The following is a 20,652-nucleotide window of genomic DNA, read 5'->3' on the forward strand; positions in this document are numbered from 1 at the left end:
GCTCCAGCCTGGGCAATAAGAGTGAAACTCTGTTCCACCCCCCACCCCCATTCCCCCAAAAAAGACAAGTAATGTCTGAGACAGGTAATTGATAGAGAAAAGAGGTTTAATTGGCTCATGGTTCCACAGCCTGTACAGGAAGCATGGCAGCTGCTACTTCTGGGAGGCCTCAGGAAACTTACGGTCATGGCTGAAGGCAGAGGGGAGCAGGCAGGTCACTTGACCGGAGCAGGAGCACAGGGGAGGAGGTGCCACACACTTTTAAACCACCGGATCTTGTGAGAACTCTATTATGAGACAGGACTGAGGAGGTGGTGCTAAACCATTCATGAGGATACACCATTGTGATCCAGTCACCTCCCACCAGCCACTACCTCCAACACGGGACAATTCAACATGAGATTTGGGTGGGGACACAGAGCCAAAGTACGTCAGGGGACCTTCCCTGCTTGTCCCATCTGCCACCCCAGCTCCCACCCCCCCACCCCCAACCCAGAGCAGGCTGGGGCAGGGGTCTGAGCTAAAGAGGTAAGCCCTTGTTCAGGCACAGACTGGAAGGAGGAACTGAGACACCATTCATTCATGTTTTCATTGGTTCATTTATTCATTCATCCACTATGCAAGAGGCACCACTGTATGCCTGGCCCTGCCCTGATGCTGGGCACACAGCAGTGACAGACACAAGCCCCAGAGTCCCTGCCCGCTCAGAACTCATAACCCACCAGGGACGATGATTGTCTATGAAGAAGTGGATCAAATCATTGCAGACACGTGTTCCCTACACAGAAGATAAACCTGCATCACAAAAGTGACGTGGCTGGGAGTCCCAGACCTCTGGGGTCTGACTCAGAAGCCGACGCGTTTGCTGACGTGGGAAGCGGGGGAGAGGCCAGCTCCAAGGGGACCGGGGACGGAACACTGGGCAGGGGGACCAGCAAAGATGTTGAAGCAGGAACAGGTGAGGCCTGGCTGGCAGGAGTGCAGGGAGGAGAGGGAGGGTGGCCAGTGAAGTTGAAGGTCGCCAGGGGTCAAACAGTGCCTGGTGGGCTGTGGGAAGAGTCTGGACTTTCACGAGAAGGACGCCAGGGCATTATGGGAACATTTCAACACTTCCCTCAAGAGACCTCGAGGGCCCTGCTGCACTGTGTAGTTACTGCAGCTGGCTGAGGAGGTTGGACAGGCACTAAGAGCTCTATTTTACAAAGGGAGGAACCCACAGGACCTCACTCTCCCTATCTGTGTAACGTGAAGTCTGGCTTGCCAGGATCCCAGGAGGCGGGAGAGGGCGGCGGTTAGTGATAAATCCTGCTGGTCAAATGTGAAGATGGTGGAATCCCAGCTCCAGCTGCAGGGAGCATAGCACCTGCCTGGGATCCGCTCTTCTATTTATCCAGGTGACCATGGGTTTTTTTTTTTTTGAGACAGAGTCTCGCTCTGTCGCCCAGGCTGGAGTGCAGTGGCTGGATCTCAGCTCACTGCAAGCTCCGCCTCCCGGGTTCCCGCCATTCTCCTGCCTCAGCCTCCCGAGTAGCTGGGACAACAAGTGCCCGCCACCTCGCCCGGCTAGTTTTTTTGTATTTTTTAGTAGAGACGGGGTTTCACCATGTTAGCCAGGATGGTCTCGATCTCCTGACCTCGTGATCCGCCCGTCTCGGCCTCCCAAAGTGCTGGGATTACAGGCTTGAGCCACTGCGCCCAGCCGACCATGGGTTTTGAGACACCCTCTTTTAAAAATTACTTTTTTTTTTTTGAGGTGGAGTCTTGCTCTGTCGCCCAGGCTGGAGTGCAGTGGTGAAATCTGAGCTTCAAAAAATTCTCCTGCCCCAGCCTCCCGAGAGCTGGGATTACAGGTGCCCAAGACCACACCTGACTAATTTTTGTAGTTTTAATAGAGATGGGGTTTCACCATGTTGGCCAGGCTGGTCTTGAACTTCTGACCTCAGGTGATCCACCTGCCTTGGCCTCCCAAAGTGCTGGGATTACAGGCGTGAGCCATCATGCCTGGCCTTCATTGCAATTTTTTTTTTTTTTGAGATGGTGTCTCGCTCTGTTGCCCCGGCTGGAGTGCAGTGGCGCGATCTCGGCTCACTGCAAGCTCCGCCTCCTGGGTTCACGCCATTCTCCTGCCTCAGGCTCCCGAGTAGCTGGGACTACAGGCGCCCACCAACACGCCTGGCTAATTTTTTGTATTTTTAGTAGAAATGGGGTTTCACCGTGTTAGCCAGGATGGTCTCGATCTCCTGACCTCGTGATCCGCCCACCTCGGCCTCCCAAAGTGCTGGGATTACAGGCGTGAGCCACTATTCCTGGCCATTGCAATGTTTAAGACGTTTTATTAATTAATAATTATTGATTCACGGGAAGGTACAAGGAGGTCCAATGCACCCCTCACCTAGCCCCCCAGCTGTGTTTCCATCTCGCATAACTGCAGTGCAACCTCAGAACCAGCACAGTGGAAGGACACAGGTCTCACCGGTTTTACATGCACTCATCTGAGCGCGTATGTGTGTGTGGTTTATACAGTTTTATCACACACATAACTTCCTCTAAACACTGTCACAAGATACTACTTTTTTTTTTTTTTTGGACAGGGTCTTACTCCATCGTCCAGGCTGGAGTGATACAGTGGTGCAAACACAGCTCACTGAAGCCTCAATCTCTTGGGCTCAAGTGATCCTCCCACCTCAGCATTCCCCGAATAGCTGGGACTACAGATACATGCACATCACCACGCATGGCTAATTTTCTTTCTTTTTTTTTTTTGAGACGGAGTCTCACTCTGTTGCCCAGGCTGGAGTGCAGTGGTGCCATCTCGGCTCACTGCAAGCTCTGCCTCCTGGGATCACACCATTCTCCTGCCTCAGCGTCCTGAGTAGCTGGGACTACAGGGGCCCTGTAGTTTTAGTAGAGACGGGTTTCACCGTGTTAACCCGGATGGTCTCGATCTCCTGACCTTGTGATCCACCCGCCTTGGCCTCCCAAAGTGCTGGGATTACAGGCATGAGCCACTGCACCCGTCTAATTTTCTTATATATGTATTTGTAGATATGGGGGGGTCTTGCTATGTTGCCCAGAATGGTCTCGAACTCCTGGGCTCAAGGGATCCTCCTGCTTCGGCCTCCCCAAAGTGCTGGGATGACAGGTGTGAGTCACTGCACAAACAAGATGCTTAAGTGATGTGGAAGATTCCCTCGTGACAGCCCTCCTAGCCACATTACCCACCTCACTAATGCAATATGTGTGTATTTGAGAGTCTCGCTCTGTCGCCCAGACTGGAGTGCAGTGTCATGATCTCTGCTCACTGCAACCTCCACCTCCCAGGTTCAAGCGATTCTCCTGCCTCAGCCTCCCAAGTAGCCAGCATTATAGGCATGCGCCACCACGGCCCAGCTAATTTTAATTTTTTTGTATTATTAGTGGAGACAGGGTCTCACTATGTTGGCCAGTCTGCTCTTGAACTCCTGGCCTCAAGCAATCCACCCATCTTGGTCTTTCAAAGTGCTGGGATTACAGGCATGAGCCACTGCACCTGGTCCTAATGCAATATATATATATATATATATATATTTTTTTTTTTTTTTGAGACGGAGTCTCGCTCTGTCACCCAGGCTGGAGTGCGGTGGCCGGATCTCAGCTCACTGCAAGCTCCGCCTCCCGGGTTTACGTCATTCTCCTGCCTCAGCCTCCCGAGTAGCTGGGACTACAGGCGCCGCCACCTTGCCTGGCTAGTTTTTTGTATTTTTTTTAGTAGAGACGGGGTTTCACCGTGTTCGCCAGGATGGTCTCGATCTCCTGACCTCGTGATCCGCCCGTCTCGGCCTCTCAAAGTGCTGGGATTACAGGCTTGAGCCACTGCGCCCGGCCATAATGCAATATTTTTTAAAAAATTGATACGAGCACAAAAAGTCTGCATTGAACAAAATATTAAAATCCCAAATAAAGGCAGCATCCAACATTCCCCTGAGAGCCTCAGGCAAAAGGAAAAATGTGTGCATGTGTACATACACCAAATATTTAAGCATCTTTTTATATCTTTTTATTTTTTTGAGACAGGGTCTCAATTTGTTGCCCAGGCTGGAGTGCAGTGGTGCAATCTTGGTTCACTGCAACCTCCTCCTTCCAGTTCAAGCGATTCTCCTGCCTCAGCCTCCTGAGTAGCTGGGACTACAGTTGTGTGCCACTGTGCCCATCTAATTTTCTTTGTCTTTATTTTTTTTCTTTCTTTCTTTCTTTTTTTTTTTTTGAGATGGAGTCTTGCTCTGTTGCCAGGCTGCAGTGCAGTGTTGTGATCTCGGCTCACTGCAACCTCCGTCTTCCGGGTTCAAGCGATTCTCCTACCTCAGCCTCCTGAGTAGCTGGGACTGCAGGTGTGCGTCACCACGCCCAGCTAATTTTTGCATTTTTAGTAGAGACGGGGTTTCACCATATTGGCCAGGATGGTCTCAATCTCTTGACCTCATGATCCACCTGCCTCAGCCTCTCAAAGTGCTGAGATTACAGGCATGAGCCACCGTGCCTGACCCAGCACCTTTATATATCTTTATGCATTTTTAGTGGTTGATTTTTTTTCCCGAAGTAGATTTTGAAAATATGACGGATGATTTAGTAGAATTTGCTTCTACTAAAACTAGGACAGTACAATTATAATAAAGTCTATTTGGACATAAAGAAACTTAATAATAACATTACAAAAAGATACATGCCATTGTGAGTTTGAATACAACATCTTTTGAATCCTTGAATACTTTCAACTGCTTTAATGTTCTGGAAAAAAATTAACCATTAAAAAATACAGGCTCATGCCTGTAATCCCAGTACTTTGGCAGGCTGAGGGAGGAGGATCACTTGAGCCCAGGAGTTCAAAATCAGCCTGGGCAACCTGGTAAGACCCCATCTCAAAAGAAAACATTAAAAAATTCGTAACTCGGCCGGGCGCGGTGGCTCAAGCCTGTAATCCCAGCACTTTGGGAGGCCGAGACGGGTGGATCACGAGGTCAGGAGATCGAGACCATCCAACGGTGAAACCCCGTCTCTACTAAAAAATACAAAAAACTAGCCGGGCGATGTGGCAGACGCCTGTAGTCCCAGCTACTCGGGAGGCTGAGGCAGGAGAATGGCGGGAACCCGGGAGGCGGAGCTTGCAGTAAGCTGAGATCCGGCCACTGCACTCCAGCCTGGGCGACAGAGCGAGACTCCCTCTCAAAAAAAAAAAAAAAAAAAAAAAATTCGTAACTCTCTGGAAGAATATTTGGCAGTTTCTTAAAGAACAAATCGTGCAGCTACCATATGACATAGCAACTGTGGTCCTGGTCATATATCTCAGAGAAATGATTTATGTTGATACACAAACCCTTACAGGAATGTTAATGGCAGCTTTATTAGTAAGAGCCAAACACTGGTCTTCAGTGGGTGGATGGTTGAACAAATTGTGCCCCATCCTCATTGTGGAATATTACTCAGCAGTCAAAAGGAACAAAATACTAAGACAAGCAACCACCTAGATGAATCAGATAATTATAAAAAGTGAAAAAAGTTGGTCAGATGAGGCAGCTCACACCTGTAATCCCAGCACTTTGGGAGGCCAAGACAGGCGGATCACGAGGTCAGGAGATCGAGACCATCCTGGCTGACACAGTGAAACCCCGTCTCTACTAAAAAATACAAAAAACTAGCCGGGCGACGTGGCGGGCGCCTGTAGTCTCAGCTACTCGGGAGGCTGAGGCAGGAGAATGGCGTAAACCCGGGAGGCGGAGCTTGCAGTGAGCTGAGATCCGGCCACTGTACTCCAGCGTGGGCGACAGAGCGAGACTCCGTCTCAAAAAAAAAAAAAAAAAAAAAAAAAAACAAAAGTTAGCCAGGCACGGTGGTGGGCGCCTGTAAGCCCAGCTACTCGGGAGGCTGAGGCGTGAGAATAGCTTGAACCTGGGAGGTGGAGTTTGCAGGGAGCCGAGATCACGTCACTGCACTCCAGCCTGGGCAACAAGAGTGAGACTCCGTCTCAAAACAAACAAAAACCAAACACATAAACAACAAATAAAACGAACAAAAAACCCAAAGGAAATTGATGAGAAAAGATACGTGAAAATATGTCTATTTCGGGATATGCTGCCTTTTGCATTTGTCTTAGGCTCCAACATGGTTTCACATGACACTTTTTCAAAATTGTTACAAATACTTGTATCTATGTATGGGGTACATGTGGTATTTGTTATATGCATGGAACATATAATGATCATATTTGGTATTTGGGGTGTTCACAACTTAGACTATTTCTCATTTCTATATGTTGGGAACAATTCAAGGTCTCTCTTCTAGCTATTTTTTTGAGACGGCGTTTCGCTCCTGTTGCCCAGGCTGGAGTGCAGTGGTGCGACCTCGGCTCACCTTAGCCTCCGCCTCCTGGGTTCAAGCGATTCTTCTGCCTCAGCCTCCCGAGTAGCTGGGATTACAGGTGCGCACCACCACGCCCGGCTAATTTTGTATTTTTAGTAGAGACAGGGTTTCTTCATGTTGGTCAAGCTGGTCTCAAACTCCTGATCTCAGGTGATCCGCCCGCCTCATCCTCCGCAAGTGTTGCAATTACAGGCGTGAGCCACCGCGTCTGGGTGGGTGCCTGCAATCCCAGTATTTTGGGAGGCCGAGATGGGTGGATCATGAGGTCCAGAGATCGAGATCATCCTGGCTAACATGGTGAAACCCCGTCTGTACTAAAAAATACAAAAAATTAGTTGAGTGTGGTGGGACGTGCCTGTAGTCCCAGCTACTCAGGAGGCTGAGGCAGGAGAATCACTTGAACCCGGGAGGCGGAGGTTGTGGTGAGTCGAGGTCACGTCATTGCACGCCAGCCTGGGCAACAAGAGTGAAACTCCATCTCTCTCTCTCTCTCTCTCTCTCTCTCTCTCACACACACACACACACACACACACACACACACACACACATATTTTATTAAATAGAGATGAAGCCTCGCTATGTTGCCCAGGCTGGTCTCGAACTCCTGCCCTCAAGGAATTCTCCTGCCTTGGCTTCCCAAAGTGTTGGGATTATATTTTGAAATATACAATACATTGTTGCTAACTACAGTCACCCTATTCTGCTATCAAACATTAGAATGTATTCCTTCTGTCTAACTGAATGTTTGTACTCATTAACTCACGTCTTTTCATTTACCCCCACTCAACCTACACAACCTTCCAGCCTCTGATATTGATCATTCTACTCTCTACCTCCATGAGATCAACTCTCTGGCTCCCACATATCAGTGACAACAGGCCGTATTTGTCTTTCTGTGTCTGGTTTATTTCACTTTTTCACTTAATATTGACCTCCGGTCCCATCCATTTTGCTGCAAATGACATTTTATTCTTTGGTATGGCGAAATCATATTCCATTGTGTATTTAACACTTTCTTTCTTTCTTTTTTTTTTTTTAAAGACAGAGTCTCACTCTGTCGCCCAGGCTGGAGTGCAGTGGCATGATCATAGCTCACTGCAGCTTCAACCTCCCAGGCTCAAGCGATCCTCCTGCTTTGGCCTCCGAAGTAGCTGGGACTACTGGTGTGCGCCGCCAGCCCCGGCTAATATTTTAATTTTTTTGTAGAGTTGGGGTCTCACTATGTTGTCAGGCTGGTCTTGAACTCCTGGGCTCAAGCGATCTTCCCGCTTCAGCCTCCCGAAGTGCTAGGAATACAGTTGTGAGCTACTGTGCCCTGCTCAAGTTCTATTTAAACAGTCATTCCTCTTGGGGAATGCCAGTGGGGAGAGCCTGGAGGAGGGCAAGCAGGGAGATGGAGGTTTCTCTGTGTCCTGCAGGGCAGGCCACTGGAGCCCGGAGGATGAGCAGGGAGGTTCCTGCAGGGATGACTGGAACCCTGGGGAGGTTTATCTTGGATTTTGGCCAGCAGCTCCAATCACAGGGCTCAGGTGGGGCAGCAAGGACACAGTGTCAGTGCTGGACGAGGTCCCTGAGGTCACAGAATATGGTGGCTCCATCTTCCTTCCAGGGCTGTGTGCTTCTTTTGGAGAAATACAAAGTGTTTCCCGATATCCCCAAGGGAGCTTATGAAAAATGAAGATTCCAGGCCTGTAATCCCAGCATTTTGGGAGGCGGAGGCAGGAGAATCACTTGAGCGCAGGAGTTCAAGACCAGCTTGGGCAACATAGCAAGACCCCATCTCTAACAAAAACATTAGCCAGGACCAGGCACAGTGGCTCACGCCTGTAATCCCAGCACTTTGGGAGGCCAAGGCCGGTGGATCACCTGAGGTCAGGAGTTCAAGACCAGCCTGGCCAACATGGTGAAACTCCATCTCTACTAATAATACAAAAATTAGCCGGGCGTGGTGGTGGGTGCCTGTAGTCCCAGCTACTCGGGAAGCTGAGACAGAAGAATCACTTGAACCTGAGAGATGGAGGTTGCAGTGAGCCGAGATCGTGCCACTGCACTCTAGCCTGGGCAACAAAGCAAGACTCCATCTCAAAAAAAAAAAAAAAAAAAAAGCCGAGTGTGGTGGTGCGTGCCTGTGGCCCCAGCTACCTGGGAGGCTGAGGTGGAAGGACCACTTGAGCCCGGGACTTCAAAGCTACAGTGAGCTATGTCTGCACCACTGCACTCCAGCCAGGGCAATTGAGTGGGACCCTGTCTCAAAAACAAAACAAAAGCAAAACAAAAGACAGATTGCAGGGTCCAGTTCCCTATAGGATTCTGGTTCATTCCGTCTGGGTTGGGGCCCAGGAATTTGTGAATCCAGGGCCACGAGTTAGGAAACTGAGAAACCTTGGAAATGATGAGACAGGCTTGGGCAAGTGATCTTAGGGGGCAAGTGACCTTAGGTTTCACCTCTCTGAGACCCAGTTTCCACCTCTGTAAAATGCGGATAGTAATCTCGCCTTCTGGTCTTATGCAGCGGGTTCCACGAAAGGGAGCCTATATTCAAGAAAGCGGCATAGCAGTTACGATTACTGACATTCTTCCTCCTCAAATGAACCCCTGGAGTTGGCATGCAGGATTCGAACCCGCTCTCCTAGCGCGGGATTCGAACTCGCGAAACGCCTCGCGCCTTCCTGACGTCACGAAGTCACCCCTGGAAAGCCGCTCCTCGCCCCGCCCCCGGCCCCGCCCGCTCCCGGAGCCCCGCCCCGCTCTCCTGGGCGCAGCCTACCCCGCTGCCTGCCCCGCGCCCCGCCCCCGCTCCGGCCTCCCGCCGCCGGGGCTCGCGATTGGTCGTGCCGGGACGCCAGGGCCCGCCCCTCGAGTGTCGGCCCCGCCCCCGCAGAGGGGAGCGAGCGCTCGCGGGCCGGGGCGGCGGGTTCGGCTGCGCGGCGGGGCTGAGGCGGCCGCGGGGCCCGAGCGCAGGTAAGGGCGCCCGCGTTTCGGGCCAGGGGAAGTGAGGGCGCGGCCGGCGTCCCGGAGAGGGGACTGGGACGGCTCCGAAATGACTGCGGACCGAGTTGGGGGTCGGAGTTGGCTGAGGAGGGGGGCTGGGGCTGGGGACCCGGGCTGCAATTGGAGGCTGGGATTGGAATTGGGGATGGGGCTGCGCTTGGGGGTCGGAGTTAGCTGGGGAGGGCCTGGGGCTGCACTTGGGGTTCAGGGCTAGCTGGGGAGGGGGCGGGAGTTGTAGGTCGAGGTTAACTGGGGACGGGGCAGGAGGTGCAGATGGAGGTTAACTGGGGAAGGGTTGGGTCCGGGCACTGGGACTCCACTGGGGATCACGGCTAGCTGGAGAGGAGGCTGGAGTTGCAGGTTCAGGTTCGCTGGGGAGGGGGCTGGAGGTGGGATTGGAGGTCTAAATTAGCTGGGGAGGGGGCTGAGCGTGAGATGGGGGTCTGAGTTAGCTGGGGAGAGGGCCGGAGTTGCAGGTCCAGCTCAGCTGGAGAGGAGGCTGTAAGTGGAACTGGAGGTCTGAGTTAGCTGAGGAGGGGCCTGGGGGTGAGACTGGACGTTTGAGTTATCTGGGGAGGGAGCTGGAGTGGCAGGTCGAGGTTATCTGGGGATGGGGCTTGGAGTAGGATTGGAGGTCTGAGTTATCTGGGGAGGAGTTTGGAGTGGCAGGTCGAGGTTAGCTAGGAAGGGGCTGGTGGTGGAATTGGAGGTCTTGAGTTTGCTGGGGAGGGGGCTAGAGTCGCAGGTCGAGGTTAGCTGCGGAGGGGGCTTGGAGTGGGGTTGGAGGTCCGAGTTAGCTGGGGAGGGGGCTGGACTTGTAGGTCGAGGGGCTGGAGGTGGAATTGGAAATCTGAGTTAGTTGGGGAGGGCGCTGGAGGTGTAGCTGGGGATTGAGATTAGCTGGAGAGGGGAACAGGGGTTGAGTCAAGGGTCAGCTTATTTGAAGAGGGAGCTGGGAGTGGGGTTGAGGTTTGCAGGGAGCTGGGGAGGGGGCTGGGGATGAAGTTTGAAGTGGGTTTGTTGGAGAGGGGGCTGCAGAGGGAATTAGAGGTGGAGGTTGTCTGGGGAGAGGACTGAGGAATGGGGTTGGTGAAGATGGAGGGCGGTGATTGACGGCCCAGGGGTTAGGCTTAGCTGAAAAGGAGCAGAAGAACAAAGTTGGGGTGAGCCAGAGAGTGGCTGGAGCATACAGGTGGGGGGCCAGGCTTGTTCCAGAAGGGGTCTGGGGGCTTTCAGGGGGAAATGGGGAGCTTGTGAGTGCGTGGGGTGGAGGAGGGTTCAGGGAGAAGGAAGTTAGGGTGAGGTAGTGAGAAAGGCGGTGGGAGTAAGGTCCCAGGCTGGAGATAACCTGGGGGCAGGTGTTTTGCTAGACATTAACTAATTAGGAGGAAAACGGGGTATGGGGAGGTGTCTCAGGTAGGATCCAGTTAAAAGCAATTTGGAGAGGACTCACCCCTCTACTTTTGGGGGAGATGTTAATTGTTTGCTCTAGAACCGGGCACGGAGCACAACCCCCCTGGGAACAGTGAGCTGAAGGAGACGGGAGTTTGGAATACTTTTTGAGGTTTATTTCTAGGATATAGGGTGCCAAGGAGAACGCTTCAGGAAGGAGAAAGGCTCCTGTCGGTGACTGAATTTTTCAGGAACTAAAGTGGGAGTTTTTGGGACGGTGATATTGAGCGACGTGGGTGGTACTTTATTTTTCCTGGGGAGCGGGGGTTGCTAGGGGCTGGGAGGTGGGCGGTGGAAGACAAGCTTGATGAACAGAGGCAGCGGATTCCCAGCTAAGCGTCTTCACACGGTTGCTAGGTGTCAGCGAGGCAAATGCCAAGTTCACAAACTTGTTCCCATCGTGGGATGCTGCGATCTTGCCCTGAGGGAGAGTCGGGGGCCTCTGGGAGGTGCGCCTGTGTGTTCCCACCCGGCCTCTCGCTGCTGGGCTGTATCGTCTTTTGGAGGTGGTGCTGACTCCCCTGCAAAGCGGGAATAATAAAAACGGTAGCATGTGCCTCTCAGGGTCGAATTACGGGATGTATGCGTGGAATATTTCCTAGCAGGTAGCCAGGGTACCTGAAGCATGGAGAATAATGTACTCAATCCAGTTTTTTTCTTGGGTGCGTTTGGAGGTAGAGGAGTGGGATGCCTGAGTTGTCACAGAGGAGAGGAAAGGAAGTGACTGGAACTTGACTCTAGTCCTGCAACCTTAGGGGCATACATCAGGGTCACCCCCAGAAGCTTTCAAAAATAATCTGCATGGGTGGTTGTGGTGGCACATGCCTGTAATCCCCACGCTTTGGGAGGCTGAGGTGGGTAGATCACCTGAGGTCAGGAGTTCGAGACCAGCCTGGCCAATAGAGTGAAAACCTGTCTCTACTAAAAATAGAAAATTTAGCTGGGCATGGTGGTGGTTGCCTGTAATCCCAGCTACTTGGGAGGCTGAAGCAGGAGAATGGCTTGAACCCAGAAGGTGGAGGTTGCAGTGAGCCGAGATCGTGCCACTGCACTCCAGCCTGGGCAACCGAGACAGACTCTGTCTCAAAAAAAAAAAAAAAAAAAAAAAAAAGAATCTCCAACAGCAAGAAAAATATTTCTTAATATTATTATTATTACTATTATTTTGAGATGGAGTTTCAAATATGGAGCCTGTCTCCATATTATTAAAAGTGAGTAAAAAACTGAAAAGAAAGATGACTTTGTCCACACCTGGTGGCAGGAGATACTCAAGGCTCGTTAAGTAACAAATGCACCTGTTTAAGAGAAGGCTGCCTGGGTCATTCTGATTTAAGGGTGCCCCGTAAGGAACCACATCCAGCTGTGATTATACGCTCGAAATGTTGAGTTTACAACTTCAGTGTATGGGGTGCGTTTGGTCTCTCTCTCCCAGTGCTGTGGACATTTGGGGTCTGATCGTTCTCTGGGGTGAGGACTTCTGGGCACTGCGGGGTGCTGAGCAGCGTCTCTGGCCTCCACCCACTCCACACCAGGAGCTCCCTGCATCGTGACAACCACAGATGTCTCCAGACATCACCCAGTGTCCTGTAGGGACAGAGACACTCCAGTGTGGAACCCTTGTTATAGACAAAACTGATTTATTTTCTCCTTTAACGACCTCATCTCCCCTTTGATGTGCATGAAGTGGGGCCATTCAGAATTGAGGATTGTTTTTAAGTCATTTAGTGCTATCGTTTTGAGAGGGGAGAACTAAGGTCTCACTGCTTTTAGAAAACACTAGAAATGCCTACTTATGGCCGGGCGCAGTGGCTCACGCCTGTAATCCCAACACTTTGGGAGGCCGAAGTGGGTGGATCACTTGAGGTCAGGAGTTCGAAACCAGTCTGACCAACATGGTGAAACCCCGTTTCTACTAAAAATACAAAAACTAGCCGGGTGTGGTAGCATGCACCTGTAGTCCCAGCTACTTGGGAGGCTGAGGCAGGAGAATCACTTGAACCCAGGAGGCAGGGGTTGCAGTGAGCTGAGATTGCGCCACTGCACTCCAGCCTGGTGACAGAGTGAGACTCTGTCTCAAAGAAGAAGAAGAAGAAAAAAAAGGCTACTCATTTTTAGGTGGGTCTTTTAGGTGGCTTTTGAACACTTAATACTGATTTAGAAGATGGGGATGAAGTTGTCAGTTACAGGCATTGGAAGATGACAGTGTTTGCAGTGTGCTTTCTCGGTTTTAACCTGGAGTGTGAAGCTTCCAACGTAGCTTGAATTCTGCAGGTGCATCTTGATCTCACAGAGCTTTATTTAGAAAACATCCTTTGACTGAGGCCTTCATTTTCTGTTCTTGTTTCATGCTTAATAAACCCTGGGGCCCCACTGCTTGACAGCAAAGAGAACGAAACACAAATTACTCTCACGTGTAGATAATTCAGCTTCGTGTTTACTGAATGGAGGCATTTTTCTTGTTCACCGAGTAGTAGTGGGAAACACTCCTTTCTTCATTCAAGGTGTTATTCCGATTTTTTCAGTTGCGTCTGGAAGCAGCAATAGTTTTTAAAATCATATCCACTGAGTCATTTGTATTTTTGAAGATGCTTCATGGTTTCTTACAAGAAGGTCGTGCCTGGTCTCTAGGGGCTTGGGAGCTGGTGCGTGTGTGCTTTTTTTCTCTCCCTTTCTTTCTTTCCCTCCCTCCCTCCCTCCCTCCCTCCTCCCTCCCTCCCTCCCTTCCTTCCTTCCTTCCTTCCTTCCTTCCTTCCTTCCTTTCTTTCTTCTCTCTCTTTCTTTCTTTTCTTTCTCCTTTCTCTCTCTTTCTTTCTCCTTCCTTCCTTCTTTTTTTTGACACGCAGTCTCTCTCTGTCACCCAGGATGGAATGTGATGGTGCAATCTTGGCTCACTGCAACCTTCGCCTCCAGGGCTCAAGCGATTCTCCTGCCTCAGCCTCTGCTGGGACTACAGGTGCCCTCCACCACACCCAGCTAATTTTTGTATTTTTAGTACAGATGGAGTTTCACCATTTTGGCCAGGCTGGTCTGGAACTCCTGACCTCTGGTGATCCGCCCGCCTCGGCCTCCCAAAGTGCTGTGGTTATAAGCGTGAGCCACCACGCCCGGCCTGTCCTTTTTATTTGAGATGTGGTCTCGTTCCATTGCCCAGGCTGGAGTGCAGTGGTGCGATCTCGGCTCACTGCAACCTCCGCCTTCTAGGTTCAAGCGATTCTCCTGCCCTAGCCTCCCGAGTAGCTTCCATTACAGGCATGCACCACCACGCCGGCTAATTTTTGTATTTTTAGTAGATTCGGGGGTCTCAGCTGGCTTCGAACTCCTGACTTTAGGTCATCCAACCACCTCGGCCTCCCAAAGTGCTGGGATGACAGGTGTGAGCCACTGAGCCCGGCCGCTGTGTCCTTTCACGACTGATTTCTGCAATTCGGCGTCCTTGGTGATGTTGGGCGCCTCCCCCCGCTCAGTGACATTTCTTGACTTCACTTGTCACTGCTTTTTACACATGCCCTCTTTGGCCTGGCCTCTGTCTCTTAAGAGTTAGGGAAAAGTGTTCATGGTTGACGTCACCCAGGAGACCTTACAGATGAGTGTGAGAACTGAGGAGATGGGTTGACCTCTCCTCAGTCACACAGCAGCCCCCGAGGGGTCACTCCTGTCCTCCTCCTCCTCCCCCGATCCTGCGGCGTGAGTGGGCCACACTCTGTCTGTGTGGTTCCTCCCCCAGATCCGCTCCTGACACGGGTGGGCAAGGGGGGTTTGTGGGCAGCACTGAGACGCTTCCACAAACAGTTACTTGAACCTCGTAAAAGGAAAAGTCTTACTGCTTTTTATGACAAAAATCGAGGTATAATTTACACTTCATAACATTCAGTCCTTTTAAGGATACAATTCCATCTTTTAAATAAGTTTATGAGCTGTGCAAACATCCCTATAAGCCCCTTTCAGAACATTCCTGTGATCCCAGCACTCTGGGAGGCTGAAGGGGTAGGATCACTTGAGGTCAGGAGTTTGAGACCAGCCCGGCCAACGTGGCAAAACCCCATCTCTACTAAAAATACAAAAATTAGCTGGCTGTGGTGGCAAGTGCCTGTAATCCCAGCTACTCAGGAGGCCGAGGCAGGAGAATCGCTGGAACCCGGGAGGTGGAGGTTGCAGTGAGCCAAGATCACACCACTGCACTCCTGCCTGGGCGACAGAGCAAGACTCTGTCTCAAAAACCAACCAAACAAAAAAACATTCCATCACCCAGTAAGATCCCTTGTCCCCATGAGGGGGACTCTCCACCCCCTCCCCCAGCCCCGGCACCCACGCCTCTCCCTCCTGTCTCTGGACCGGCCTGTCCTAGACATTTCAAAGAAGTGGGTCACACCCTGTGTGGCCTTTTGTGTCTGGTGTCTCTCACTGCGTGTGACATCCTCAAGGTGCATCCATGCTGTGGCCTGCGTCAGAGCCTCGCTCCTTTTCAGGGCTGAGTTGTGTTCCGGTGTGTGGACCGGCAGCGCTGTGCTCATCCACCCATCCAGCAACACACGCCCGGCTGCTTCTGCCTTTGGGCGATGGAGCGTGGTGCTGGGATGTAAATGGCTTTTTCCTGGGTGCAGGCAGCCCACTGTACTGAAGCTTGGGATGTTTGTTTAGGGGTGCTTTCTTTCCTTCCCTCCCTTCCTCGCTCCCTCCCTCCCTCCCTCCCTCCCTCCCTCCCTCCCTCTCTTCCTCCCTCTCTTCCTTCCTCCTTCCCTCCCTCCCTCCCTCCCCCCCCCCCCCCCCGCCTCTCTCCTTCCCTCCTTCCTTCTCTGTCTTCTTTCTTTTGCTCTGGCTGGCATGCGGTGGTGTAATCTCGGCTCACTGCAACTTCCGCCTCCCAGGTTCCAGTGATTCTCCTGCCTCAGCCTCCCGAGTAGCTGGGATTACAGGTGCCTGCCACCACACCCGGATAATTTTTGTATTTTTAGTAGAGACAGGGCTTCACCATGTTGCCCAGGCTGGTCTCGAACCCCTGACCTCAGGTGATCCGCCTGCCTCGGCCTCCCGAAGTGCTAGGATTACAGGCGTGAGCCCCCATGCCTGGCCCCTTCTGTCTCCTTCCTTTCCCATCCCAGTGCTCCCTCTTGAGCTGAGAGCCTCATCATCTCTGGCGGGAGCCTCTGAGGTGACAAAGTGGCCTCTGGTTTCTCTGACTCCAGCAAGACCTTCCTAGTAAGCTTCCTGGGCACTGATCAGACGGTAACTTCCCTGCCCCCTACCAAGTGAGCACCCGCACGATGGCACCCCAGTTCCTCATGGGGTCTTCACGGTCCTGCATGGCCCAGCCCTGCCCTCTGACTCTTCAAGTGCCCCCCCACTTGGCTCCATCCACCTCCCCAGTGCCCCTGGGTTTCCTGGACGCTGCTGTTGCTGTCTCCTTTGTCTGAAACGCTCCTTCCTTCCTTCCTCTATCCGACAAAGGCCCGTTGTGTGCCTATTTTAAGCCTCAGAACTGGTGCCAGGCCCTGGGAGCACCACGTGAATGAGGCATCTGTGTGCTGGTGTGGGGGCCGTGGAGATGGCAGCCCGGGTCAGAGGGGCCTGAGCCCAGGGTGGCACAGAGGTGGGGGCCTCAGGCCTGCGTGTTCTGGGAGCTGTGTAGGTGCAGGGGTGATAAGTAGTCGTCCAGGCGGGTAGAGAGGGGGCTAAGGAAGGTCCAGACGGGAGGCCACGGGGAAGCTTTGAGTAGAATACTAGTTTGCCAGGGAATGGAGTGGTGGAGACTGGCCCATCTTAGTGGGTACACAGAGGGCGCTAGGTCTCCCTATTGCCACTCCCCACACATTTTCTCAGCCTGACTCACTGCAGCCTCAAACTCCGGGCTCAAGCAATCCTCCCACCTCAGCCTCCCAGAGTAGCTGGGACTGCAGATGCACGCCACCATGCCCAGCTAATTAAAAAAAATTTTTGTAAACATGGAGGTCCCCCTGTATTGCCGAGGCTGGTCTCGAACTCCTGAGCTCGAGTTCGATCCTACTCTGTCATGGTCTGAGTAGGATCATTCTCTGGGGTGGGGCCGTCCTGGGCACTGCAGGGTGCTGAGCAGCATCCCAGGCCTCCACCCACTCCTTGCCAGGAGCACCTCCAGTTGTGACTACCACAGATGTCCCCAGACACAGCCCCGTGTCCCTCAGGGAGCAGATCACATCTGGGCTAGGGGGTTCCACGGACCCCAGGAGACTCTGCGTCCCATGATCCTCTGCCCTGCTGAGGTCCCAGGAGGCTGCACACGTTGAAATCCACATCCTGAGTGGGGAGGGAGAGAGGAGATGAGTCCCAGGAGCTGGGGGTCCCCCTGGTTTACACCGACTGCCCCGTTGGGAGTTTATTCTGGTGTCCAGTGTGATCAGGAGGCCGACTTGATCTTCTCCCAAATAATGTAGGGGCTCCCTCTTGGCACTGCAGATGGGGGGACCGGATTGTCCTCTGGGGTGGGGCCGTCCTGCGCACTGCAGGGTGCTGAGCAGCGTCCCTCGCCTCCACCCACTCCACGCCAGGAGCACCCCTGAGTTGTGACAGCCACAGATGTCCCCAGACATTATCCACAGTCATCTGGGGTTGAGAACCACTGCTGTGTATCAGGCTATGGTAGAACAGATCCTTTAAACTAAAACTGTTTTTTGTTTTTGTTTTCTTCCCCTAAAAACTATAGTTGAACTAGTTAAGTGCCATTCCCTGCCAAAAAAAAAAAAAAAAAAAAAAAAAAAGCAACAACAACAAAAAACTCCCCAAAATGTAGATTCCTCTAAAAATGGTGTCACCCATTCCAAATAGCCTTGACATTTCTGACCCAAATCCCCTATGCTGACCCCACCTTAGAATCTCAAATGTAGCCCAGCCCAAGAGAGAGAAGGAAGAGAATTTTATCCTCAAACAACCAAGATTTCTTAGGCATGGAGACATTTCAAGGTCAGAGTCATTTATTTTACAGACATTTATGAACGTTCACAATACAACATTAAGTGTCTGATATTGTGTCGGGTGCTGGGGTTACAGAATGAAGACAGGGACCTTGACCTCTGAGAGCCTCCAAGAGGAGGTGGCATTTGATTAGAGACCTGTGGGGGCGGGTGGGTAGAATGTGGGCATTCATTCTTTAACCCTTGACACATTTATCTGGTGCTGTCTCTGTCTCATGTCTAGCCATGCCCTAAATCAGAGCTTGTCCCTGGGGGCGATTCTGGCCTTCAGGGGACACTGAGTGGTATCTGGGGACATTTGTGGCTGTCATGACTGGCGCTGCTCCTGGCATGGAGTGGGTGGATGCCAGGGACACTACTCAGCGCCCTGCAGTGCCCAGGATGGCCGCACCCCAGAGAATGGTCCAGAGCCCCGATGTCCACAGTGCCTGGGGGAGGGACCCTGGTTTGCAGAAATGGCTACCGTTTTGGAATTTCTGTACAGTTACTCTTTGGAGGATGGTAAAGTAGAAAAAGATTACCTTTGATGTACATTAATTAGTTGAAAGTCTGCTTTTCTTGGCCGGGCGCGGTGGCTCACGCCTGTAATCCCAGCACTTTGGGAGGCCGAGGCGGGCGGATCACGAGGTCAGGAGATCGAGACCATCCTGGCTAACCCAGTGAAACCCCGTCTCTACTAAAAAATACAAAAAACTAGCCGGGCGAGGTGGCGGGCGCCTGTAGTCCCAGCTACTCGGGAGGCTGAGGCAGGAGAATGGCATGAACCCAATATTGCACCACTGCACTCCAGGGAGGCGAAGCTTGCAGTGAGCCGAGATCGCGCCACACGGTGCACTCCAGCCCAGGGGCCACAGAGTGAGACTCCGTCTCATCTCTACTAAAAAATACAAAAAAAAAAGCTAAACAGGAGAATGGCGTGAAACGAAGCTTGCAACAAACAAACAGAGTGAGACTCCGTAAAAAAAAACAAACAAACAAACAAACAAAATAAAATAAAATAAAATTTTTGTAGATATGGGGTACTGCTATGTTGCCCAGACTGGTCTCGAACTCCTGGGCTCAAGCGATCCTCCCGCATCAGCCTCTGGAGTAGCTGGGACTACAGGCGCATGTCACCGCATCCGGCTAATTTTTTGTAGAGGTGCAGTCTCACTATGTTGCCCAGGCTGGTCTTGAACTCCTAAGCTCAAGTGATCCACCCGCTTTGGACTCCCAAAGTGTTGGGATTTCAAACGTGAACCACTGTGCCTGGCTGAATGTCTGCTTTTCTTTTTAATGAGATAGGGGCTTACTCTGTTACCCAGGCTGGAGTGCAGTGGCACAATCACAGCTTACTGCAGCCTTGAACTCCCAGGCTCGAGTGATCCTCCTGCCTCAGCCTCCCAGATAGCTGAGACCACAAGCATGTACCACCACACCTGGCTAATTGTTGTATCTTTTGTAGAGATGGGGTCTTGCTATGTTGTCCAGGCTGGTCTTGAACTCCTGGGCTCAAGTGATCCTCCTGCCTCAGCCTCCCAGATAGCCGAGACCACAAGTATGTACCACCACATCTGGCTAATTGTTGTATCTTTTGTAGAGATGGGGTCTTGCTATGTTGTCCAGGCTGGTCTTGAACTCCTGGGTTCAAGTGATCCTCCTGCCTCAGCCTCCCAGATAGCTGAGACCACAAGTATGTACCGCCACACCTGGCTAATTGTTGTATCTTTTGTAGAGATGGGGTCTTGCTATGTTGTCCAGGCTGGACTTGAACTCCTGGGCTCAAGTAATTCGCCCACCTCAGCCAGCCCAAGTTCTAGAATTACAGGTGTGAGCCACGACGCCGGTTTTCATTGTTCATTTGACCTTTGTTGACAAGGCCAAGACCGCTGCCTCTGGCCTTCTTAAAAAACCTCCCTAACTTGATGGACAACAAAGCCAGGAGGAATCAAAGAAAAGAGGTGAATCCAGCCAAGTTCAAGTGCAGATGTCCTGGCAGAGTCTGTTGGCACAGAGACGGCTGTGGCTTCAGAGTGGTTGGAAAGTAAGGCCTGGACTTTGCCGGCCTTGCCAGTGCCCAGTTGTAGGAGGAGCCTGGGACCGCCACTGTCATGAATGACCACAGACTGGGTGGCTAAAATAACAGAAATGTATCGTCTTGTGGTTCCAGAGACCAGGAGTCTGAAATCACAGTGTCAGCAGGGCTGCACTCCTTCTAGAGGCTCCAGGGAAGGAGTCTCCCTGCCTCTCCCGCTCTCCAGGAGCTCCGGGAGTCCTTGGCTTATGGCTTATTGATCTGATTTCTGCCTCTGTCGCCACAAAAGTCCTTCTCCCTGGGTGTCTGTGAAATTTCCCTCCTCTATTTTTTTTTTTTTTTTTTTTTTGAGATGGAATCTTGCTCTGCTGCCCAGGCTGGAGTGCAGTGGTGTGATCTCAGCTTACTGCAACCTCCGCCTCCCAGGTTCAAGCAATTCTTCTGCCTCCCGAGTAGCTGGGGTTACAGGCGTGTGCCACCACACCCAGCTAATTTGGTGTTTTTAGTAGAGACGGGGTTTCACCATGTTGGCCGGGCTGATTTTGACTCCTGACCTCAGGTGATCCTCCCGCCTCGGCCTCCCAAAGTGCTGGGATTACAGGTGTGAGCCACTGCACCCGGCTGAAATTTCCCTTCTCTTGTGAGGTCAGTCTGGGTCAGCACTTTAGGAGGCCAAGGCAGGTTGATCGTTTGAGCCCAGGAGTTTGAGACCAGCCTGGGCAACAGGAAACAATCCCATCGCTACCAAAAAGACATAAATTAGCTGGGCGTGTTGGCATGCGTCTGTGGTCCCAGCTACTCAGGAGGCTGAGGTGGGAGGATCGCTGGAGTCTGGGAAGTCGAGGCTGCAGTGGACCA

At 52.0% G+C, this 20,652-nt stretch overlaps 5 protein-coding genes across 5 annotated transcripts in view; 3 read left to right on the forward strand and 2 right to left on the reverse strand.

Moving 5' to 3' along the window:
• The window catches only part of ZNF556 (zinc finger protein 556), a 433,150-nt gene that overhangs the window by 177,236 nt on the left and 235,262 nt on the right, over window positions 1–20,652 (reverse strand). The gene's annotated exons all lie outside the window — the stretch shown is intronic.
• THOP1 (thimet oligopeptidase 1) overlaps window positions 1–20,652 on the reverse strand; it is a 226,438-nt gene that overhangs the window by 101,129 nt on the left and 104,657 nt on the right. The gene's annotated exons all lie outside the window — the stretch shown is intronic.
• TIMM13 (translocase of inner mitochondrial membrane 13) overlaps window positions 1–20,652 on the forward strand; it is a 319,004-nt gene that overhangs the window by 12,686 nt on the left and 285,666 nt on the right. The gene's annotated exons all lie outside the window — the stretch shown is intronic.
• LSM7 (LSM7 homolog, U6 small nuclear RNA and mRNA degradation associated) overlaps window positions 3,052–20,652 on the forward strand; it is a 401,328-nt gene continuing 383,727 nt past the window's right edge. Inside the window, exon 1 of the mRNA XM_050770937.1 lies at window positions 3,052–3,055. The gene's annotated coding sequence lies outside the window, so the exon portion shown is untranslated. The remainder of the gene's footprint in view (window positions 3,056–20,652) is intronic.
• Window positions 9,272–20,652, forward strand: part of GNG7 (G protein subunit gamma 7) — a 211,481-nt gene continuing 200,100 nt past the window's right edge. The window contains exon 1 of the mRNA XM_050771008.1: window positions 9,272–9,354. The gene's annotated coding sequence lies outside the window, so the exon portion shown is untranslated. The remainder of the gene's footprint in view (window positions 9,355–20,652) is intronic.

The sequence above is a fragment of the Macaca thibetana genome, chromosome 19, assembly GCF_024542745.1.
Source record: "Macaca thibetana thibetana isolate TM-01 chromosome 19, ASM2454274v1, whole genome shotgun sequence".
Taxonomy (NCBI): Eukaryota; Metazoa; Chordata; class Mammalia; order Primates; family Cercopithecidae; genus Macaca; species Macaca thibetana.